The sequence below is a fragment of the Silene latifolia genome, chromosome 9 (assembly GCF_048544455.1).
Source record: "Silene latifolia isolate original U9 population chromosome 9, ASM4854445v1, whole genome shotgun sequence".
NCBI classification, from domain to species: Eukaryota; Viridiplantae; Streptophyta; class Magnoliopsida; order Caryophyllales; family Caryophyllaceae; genus Silene; species Silene latifolia.
Window position 1 is genome coordinate 78,905,855 of NC_133534.1, and position 8,464 is coordinate 78,914,318.

General features: G+C 37.2%; 1 non-coding gene across 1 annotated transcript; it reads right to left on the reverse strand.

The window, feature by feature from the left end:
• Nucleotides 1-7,816: 7,816 nt before the first annotated feature.
• LOC141603706 (small nucleolar RNA R71) lies at nt 7,817-7,923 on the reverse strand. The gene has a single exon (XR_012525563.1). It is a non-coding gene; the product is annotated as a small nucleolar RNA R71 (small nucleolar RNA).
• Between the last annotated feature and the right edge of the window lie 541 nt (nt 7,924-8,464).

An 8,464-nucleotide genomic window follows, 5' to 3' on the forward strand; every position in this document is an offset into this window, starting at 1 on the left:
GCATACAACCACTCAATCTTCTATAAATACCCCTCAAATACCACTATTTGAAGGTACGTGAGTGTCGCCCCCTCATTTCTCCCTTAAAATTTTATACTCGACTTCTCAAGTCACAAACCAACACGTATTTTCGAGCTACCGATCGGAAATACAAGCCATACACATTGTTTGGCACCGTCATCGTGCATTAAACCACTTGACCGACCATCTAGACCCACTACACAATTACTAAACTAAACAAAACACTCTTTATATTGCTAAAACGGTTTTCAACCGAATTTTTCGACCTAACAAGTTTTTACACTTTCGTCGATTTCTCGTCTTCAAGCTAGCATGTAAGTATGAGGGTGTAATTAATCCTCTTCTTTCATGTCTTTTTATCTGTTTTTATGACCTTAACATGCTAAAATATGCATAACATGGTCCAAAATACGGATCGAATGAGCCAAAACCAAGTTTTTACCTGAAATAGAAGCTCCTAGTCACCACTAGGTACCTCGCGTCTCAATGGGCTATCCAGGTCAGAACTCAAACGTGTTTGAGTTCATTATTTCCATTTCATTTCATTTTACAACCGGTTTTTACCGTTTCAAAATCATTTTTATGATAAATCTTTTTAACCATAAAATCATGTTCACTCTTGGTTCCTCATACCATGACGGTTTAATCCGTGTTTCGGTGATAATATTTAGTTAATTACATTTTAAAAGGTATTTTATTCATTTCTTTACATTTCAAAAACAACCTTATTAGTCATATATGTATAATCATCCTTGGTTCCACATACCATGTCGGTTTAAACCCGAGTACGATAATAAACATTGGCTAATCACAAAACAATGAACTTAATACAATTAGTTCATAATAAATATTTTTCAAAACTATTCATGTCAAGCTTGCAAAACCAAAACCAAAACCAAAACCAAAACCGACATCGAATATCGTTAATACAATGATGATTATTCAAGTCCCGTTCTTCATATTGGCATAAAAACTGTCTAAACGAATTTTTCAACAAAGACGGGCTCAAATAGCCTATTACAAACCATTTCACAAACATTTTCAACAGTCAGGAGATGTCCCTTTTTATCATCTGCTGCCTCGCGCCTAAACAGGCTTACGAATTTCCAGTTTTCAAACCAGGACAAGTCCCCTTGCATTGCCTAGTGGATCGCGCCTCAATAAGCTGCCTGATGCAGGTCCTTCTTCCTTTCCAACACTTGTCTAGGATGATCCCGACTTCGGTTAACCCGAATACAGGACGGATCAGATGGCAAGCCTGCCTTTTTACTTTGTATTTGCAAAACGCCTTTCTAAGACAAATGGATCACGTTATGCACAATAATCCTAACTCGATAATTGGATGTTTAATTTTCGTCTTATGGATTCAACCAACCAAGATCGATTAGTAGAGGCCGCTAGCGCGGGCGGGATTGGGTGTCCGATTAAAGGGCTTCCCAATACGTACCTGAAGAAAAACGATCAACATCAAGCAAGCTTGTACCCGGTTTTGGTCTTTTGGACTATTTGAGGTCCACCACAAAAACCGTCTAAGAACAAGAGGTATTTTATGGCCAAGGATCCTTCTATGGAGAGTTTGGAGACTTTTTGTCTAGGACTTTTTGTCTTCGAAAGGATTAAAATATGGGGAAAAGTAAGGGACAAACCAGGTGTTCCTCTCCTTACACGGTTTGCTATGTCAAGTACAAGGGTCACTTTCAAGCTTCCCAATTTACCCAAGACAACTTCTTGAGTCCTTTTTTCTTGTGGTCTAGCTCTTATATCCACATTTGGTCGGCCATGTGAAGGTTCGCTGGGTGATTAAATAATCATTGTCTTATTAGTTTACTTTCTTACTTTTTCATTTGAATTTCAACTTGTGTAAGAACTTTGTGTAAGGCCTTGGGGCCACTTTTGTACCGGCATTTCTAGGGTCTTTTGGACCGTTAGATGCTAGGTTAGATGAAGGGTGCGGATTGCTTAGCTTGGTCTATAAAAGCATGGCTCTTCTCATGTAAAATTCAGATTTGATGAATGATAAACACAAGTTAGAAGCATTGCTTTCTACTAATCTTCTTTGCTTAGTGCTAGAAAACCCTCTTTTGCTTTGTTCTTAGAGTCGAGTGATTCCATTACTTAGTGTTTGGATTCCTCTTAGGCTTAATCTAGTGGCTTAGTGCTTGGATTAAGTCATATCCAGATCACTCAATTCTAATCATACTTGCAATCCAAACTTGTGCACTTTCCAAATTAAAAACCATAGCAATTTAAGTCCTTTACCAATTGTTTTTGTGTCCTATGTCAACCAAGGAAATTGTCATTTGAATGTTTAAATCATAAGCATTTAAGTTACAATCCTTCCTTCACTGTTTTCAGCCCAAAGCAACGGTCTAGCCGACTGTTTCTTTTGCCTTTGGCCCTTGTTTTGTGTCTTAAGTTGTGCAAGTTTGAGTCTTTTACCTTCTTAATCCTTAAATCAATTAGTTAACATTTGTTTGTGTTCAAATTAGTCCATTTAATTGAGTCCATTTTTGTCCCAATTTAGCTTATGTTTTTTAGTCCTATTTGTCCAAAAATCGAGTCTTGAGCGTTATACTTCAAATGGGTACCAAGAGCCTAGGTTATAACACAATTCCATTTTTGTGTTAGTCTTGGGAAAAAGCATTTATTGTGAGTTCATTTTATCCTACCTACATCAAAAACACAAAAAACAACCATGAGTGAAGAGAGGCTTGCCGGAATTGAAACTCAAGTAACACAACTTTCTGAAAAGTGCGACCTAATGATAGACTCCTTCAATGCTATCATGGCTAACATTCCAACACCAACAAGGAATGGAGGAGCACCTCGTGATAGGGGAAGTGGCCATGGTGTCATGGGTAGAGGAAGAGGCCAAGGCAACTACGAAGAGGAAGCAATGTCGGATTCGGAGGAGTCCATCCTTGAAGGCTTTCAAAGGGATCTCAACAAAGACTTAAAGGTAGAAATTCCTGATTTTTAAGGTAGTTTAAACCTCGAGGATTTGCTAGATTGGGTTAGAACCATAGATAGAGTCTTTGAGTTTAAAGCCTATTCGGATGCTAAGTCTTTCAAAGTTGCTATCTTAAAATTTAAAGGCTATCCTTCACTTTGGTATGAGAATTTAAGGAACCAAATAAGGAGGGATGGTAAGGAACCCAGAAAGTCTTAGCTAAAGTTGAAAAAGAAACTTAATGAGAAATTTGTGCCTAAAGATTACACCTAAGACATGTTCATTAAACTCACACAACTTAAGCAAGACCAACAACCCCTTGAATCCTATCTTAGAGACTTTGAACAACTCACCTTGCAATGTGAAATAAATGAGAAACCCGAGCAAAAGATTACTAGGTTTGTGGAAGGATTGGATGATGAGATTGCTAGTCGAGTTAGGATGCACCAAGTTTGGTCTTTTGATGAAGCTGTGAACTTGGCTTTAAGGGTGGAAAAATTGGGCAAAGGAAAGACCTCTAAATGAAAATTACCGTCTAAAACTACCTCTAAGGCCACCTATGCCGAGACCAAATCCAAAAAACCGACCCCCAAACCAAAACATCCACACTTGACAAGGGTAAAGGCATTGAAACATCACAAAAAAAGACCTACCTCTCAAAAAATGTTACTAATTCCAAGGTTATAGGCATTTTGCTAAAGAGTGTCCAACCAAGAGAGCCCTTAGTAGCTTTGAAGTGGTTCATTGGGGAGAGGATAAGATTCTTCGGTGTGATGAGGATGAGGCAACCGTGGAGGCTAAGGATGAAGAGCTAGTAATGTCGGATTCCGGATTGAGTCTAGTGACTTGGAGAGTGTTGAGTGCTCAACCATTGGAAATGGATCAAAGACAACAACTCTATAAATCTAGATGCCCAATTGGGGGAAGAGTTTGCAACCTTATCATTGATGGTGGGAGTTGTACCAATGTCGCCTCTAATACTCTCATTGAGATGCTCTTTTTGCCTACACAAGACCATCCGAATCCTTACAAGTTGAGGTGGCTCAACCAAGGGGCCGAAATTAAGGTGAACAAGCAATGCCTATTGTTCTTCTCCATTGGAAATAACTATGTTGATGAGGTTCTTTGTGATGTTCTACCTATGGACGCTTGCCATCTTCTACTTGGTAGGCCTTGGTAGTTTGATAAGAATTCGGTGCATCATGGGAAGGATAATACATACTTCTTCAAAGTTGGCAAAAAGAAAGTCACTCTAGCTCCCCTCTCACCAACCTCCATGCTTGAGCCTTCCAAAGAAGTAATGTTAATCAAGGAGGTCGAAATTGAAAGATTCATTAACCTCTTATTAGACACTTCTAATAACTTAATAAATTTAGTTTAGTCATAAACTAACTAGATCTTATGCATGCATAACAAAATAATACAAAGTATGAAGAAAACAATCTACTTACAATGAGGGCCGAATGGTTATACTAATTGGACACTTTCCAAATTAGTCTTCTTAAGAAAATCCTAGTGCTCCAAGGAAGAACTTAGATTCAATATTGGAATCTACTCCTCAAGAAATTGTACCAAGATAACCCACTTAATGCAAGTACTAATTTGTTACTAGAAATTAGTATATGTGCCCTAAAATGATACTAATATTATTGTTTACTACTTCTAGTAAAGGTAAGATAATATTAGTGATTTTATGAGTTTTTCCTTCTTAAGTGTTCTTAACAATATTTTTGAGAATTTACAAAATATCAATATATTATCTTATGTAAAAATGAATTGTTAGAATAAGAAGAGAAAAACTCTCCTTATTCTCCATGGGTGGCCGGGTGGTATAAGGGGAAGAGTGTCCTATCCATGCTCAAGATGTTCTTCTCAAGATATAGGGTGTAGGGCCAGGTATAGGTCTTTTAGAAACATAATCATTGTGCTTAATTCTCAATTAGAACAACAATTAAGTCCTAAACCTACCCAACCCCTCCATTTACACGGCACACATGGACTTAAAATGGTCAATTTTAAGTTTGTCAAATGTTAATTTGTATAGTGTGACATATTGGACATGTTACTAGACATGTTTCTTAATAATGCATTTTTAACTTATTAAAAATCATTATATTAACCAAATAAATCACATACAAAAATTAACTAGTAATTCATAATTACAAGTACTTAAAATGGGTCATAGAATTATAAATCACAACAACTTGTATTTATAATAAATCATTCATTCTTATTTTGATTGTTTCATAAACAATAATAAAACCTAAGTAATAAAACAATTTTACATTACTTAGAACGAATCTTATTTAATCGAATTACAATAAGATACGAATTCTCACTCACAAAATCATTCATTCAATTTTAGGGAATTAATTAACTTGTATGAACATACAATTAATTAATTAATCAATTTGATGTGACTCATACTTAAGCACATTTAGTCCCCGAATTAGCCTCGTTCCTATGCTTTATAGTGCATAATGGGTCATTTACTATCTTTAGTTTCCCATTTTGCATATTCTTTGAGTTTTGTTTCCTTGGTAGGAGAGGAGTGCAAACCTTGCATTTACATGGCGAAATGGAGCTAAATTGATCGCATCTAATGACCAAGCATCAAAGGGAAGACGTTACTAGAAGGCCTATGTAGATAATAAAGTAGATTGGGCAATGATGAAAGGATCCTTGCATCCTCAACAAGATCCCCGCGGATTGTTGAGGAATGAGAGAAGAGAAGTTGTCTGACACAGGATCCGAGCGGATTGCCAGCAATCAGGGCGTCTCCCTGCACCACAATCCGATCGTCCCGAGCTTAAACCACTCGTCTTGAAGCCCTAGGATCCGAGCGTCTCCTCTATGATCCGCTCGGATCTCCTGACAGAACCCACCGTGCCAGTTTCCAGGCCGCTCAGGACGAGCATATCCATATGGGACTAGCAAAACGGAGATGCTCATCTCCTTGGAAAGGAGCATTTCCTCAACTTTTCATAAGGGTCTTAATAGTCATTCAAGCCCTTAGAAACAAGAATCTTTGTACCTAATCTTTAGTATAAATAACCCTTTGTACTACCTAGATTAGCATGCTCTCTTAATTAAGTTGTAATCAACTAGTAATCTCATCTTAATCTTGTAATCAACTCTTAATCTAGTCTTAATACAAATCTCATTCCTTAATCTTTCCTTAATTTCTCTATTGTTCATCATTTATTTTAGCTAATTAGAAGATTATTTGGGTTTATTGGGAGATTGACAACCTTCCATCAATCATCAAGTACTTCTATTATTCTTTGCATTATTATTTTGGAATCTCCATAGGTATAATTCTCTTAATCATTGCTTTAATTATTGTTAATTATTTTCATTCATTCATCATGTTTTTGCCTTGTTAATGTGATTGACAACCTTGTTAGCATGTTAAAATTGATCATGAGTGAATAGCTTCCTTAGCTAGGGTTAATGGGTAACTAGGGGAAACCAACATAGGGATTGATTCATGCTTAATCTAATATATTTTCATAATTAATTTGCTTGCTTGTTGTGATTCCAACTTCTACACATGTTATGTTTGATGAAATGTGAGCCTATGAATCCTTATATTTTTTACCCATCACCTATCTTTTCAATGAGACTTGTAAGACATACACCAAATCGAGTCTCATTAGACCATGCATATAGTTGGATAGAAAGGACTAAGTCGACTTGTAGGTGTTGTACAATCTAATCGATTCGGCTCCGGGACCCAAACCTTCTTAGGGATTGTAAGATATACACTAACTCGATCCCATCACAACAATAAGTGCTTGCATCTAGTAGAGAACATGTTTGTATGATCAACTCCCATGAATCCCCTATAAACCCATGACACCCTAGTGCTTTTAATCAATTGTTTACATCTTCATTTTATCTACATTGCTTTGTTTTTTTTTATTGTTGATTAGTTTTACTTAATCTCCTATCTCAACCCCAAATTGTGACACCCTAAGATACGACCAATTACAATTGAAAATCCTACATCAATACCCATCCCTTAGGATCCGACCTTTGCTTGCCTCTTTACTAAGAGTATTTGGTGAAGTTATAAATATTGTTTTGGTTGAGTAACTTTTGACGACGAGTTTTACGACACACCAAAAATGGCGCCGTTGCCGGGGATGGTGTTAACTTGATTTGATTTTCTTTAATTGTTTTTAGTTGTGTCTTTCTTTACCTTGGGGAAGTCAATCTCCTCAAGGTTTGTTCTAATTGTTTTCGAGTTGTTTGATATTTTGCATGTCTAGGAGATTACAAGGTAACTTGTTACCCATTGATCTTGAAATCGAAAGAACTTTGACCAACAATAGAAGACTTGCTAGAAATACTTTGAGAGGTATTGGTGAGATTGTGGACATCCAACAAAATAACATTGAGTTCATCAACCCTTTTGCAAGAGAAGGAGAGGATAACCCAATACAAAACCCACCACAAAATCAACCCACAATGCCTAAATTTTCATCACATTTCGTACCAACCGAGGAGAACTTACCAAATGGTACACCTACACCACAACACTTAACCGGTAATTTTATTGCCAAATCCGCATTTATACAATTGGTTGAGAGAAGTCAATTTGAAGGGATGCCTAGTGAAGACCCTCATTCTCATATGGAGACTTTTTGTGACTATTGTGATGCGCTTTCTCAAACCGGAGTTACTCAAGACCAAATTCGATGGGTCTTATTTCCTTTTTCTTTGATTGGTACCGCGAAACAATGGTTGAAGAGCCTAGATAAGGCTACTCTTGGTATTGATTCTTGGAAGAAATTGGCACTTGCTTTCTAAAAAAAATTCTATCCTCCGGAAAAGACTAACATGTTGAGAGCCCAAATCACCGGGTTCAAACAAAGGGATGAGGAATCTTTGTATGAAGCATGGGAGAGATTCAAGGACACTTGTCGGTCTTGTCAACACCATGGACTTAGCGAGTGGTTCCTTGTACAACAATTTTGGAATGGTCTATATGAAGACTCCCGAAAAGTTCTCAATATGGAACAAAATTGATGAAATGGCGGTCCATAACTCATAATATAGTAGACCTCGGAAGGCTACTAGAGGAGGAAAGCATGAGGTGGACTCCATTACTCAATTGGGTGCTCAACTTAGTGCTCATATTGATACCATTAATTTGAAGCTTGAGAAGGCCATGGCTAAACTTGAAGAGGCCTCCAAATCACCTAAGCAACATGTTAATGCCATGGTAGCATCATCATCAATTCCAGGTGGAGTATGTGAGAATTGTGGAACATTGGGACATGACCAAAGTGAATGTAGGGGAACAAGTGAATGCTTTCCAAGCATACATAAGTGGCACCCCTTATTCCAACTATTACAATGAAAACACCAAATTTCACCCCAATATTTCATACAAAAGTCAAAATGTCAAAACCCTCAAACATACACCCCACCTGCAATGAGAAACCAAGCTCAAAGACCCTTTTGCAATCAAAACCAAAGTTATCA